Raw genomic sequence first — 377 nt, 5'->3', positions numbered from 1 at the left:
ACATGCCTTACTTACAAGTAAAATACTAGACCATCAACTTTGTGTTTTATAGTCCAACAATCGCTCAAGAAAATATATTTCAAACTTGAGAGNTTTTATAGTCCAACAATCGCTCAAGAAAATATATTTCAAACTTGAGAGAAAAATATATTGAGTAGGAGTTTAAAATGTTGCATTTTTTTAGAAAGGCCATTTGGTCTAGTGGTATGATTCTCGCATAGGATGCGAGAGGTCTTGAGTTCAATTCTCGAAATGCCCATAGTTCATGTCATCAAAAGATGAACCTTAGAGAAAGTAAGCAAGATCGATCATGTCTAGCTTAAATGATTCTACATTATCCACCCAAAATTTATCACATGAATTGAAATATTCTTTTG

General features: G+C 32.4%; 1 non-coding gene across 1 annotated transcript; it reads left to right on the top strand.

Annotated features, from left to right (window-relative positions):
- The first annotated feature begins 187 nt into the window (after positions 1 to 187).
- TRNAP-AGG lies at positions 188 to 259 on the top strand. Its single transcript has one exon. It is a non-coding gene; the product is annotated as a tRNA-Pro (tRNA).
- The last annotated feature ends 118 nt before the right edge of the window (positions 260 to 377 follow it).

Source organism: Cucurbita pepo, unplaced genomic scaffold (assembly GCF_002806865.2).
Source record: "Cucurbita pepo subsp. pepo cultivar mu-cu-16 unplaced genomic scaffold, ASM280686v2 Cp4.1_scaffold011123, whole genome shotgun sequence".
NCBI classification, from domain to species: domain Eukaryota; kingdom Viridiplantae; phylum Streptophyta; class Magnoliopsida; order Cucurbitales; family Cucurbitaceae; genus Cucurbita; species Cucurbita pepo.
The sequence above is the reverse complement of the archived record's forward strand: the minus strand, read 5'-3'. Positions and strand labels throughout refer to the sequence as shown.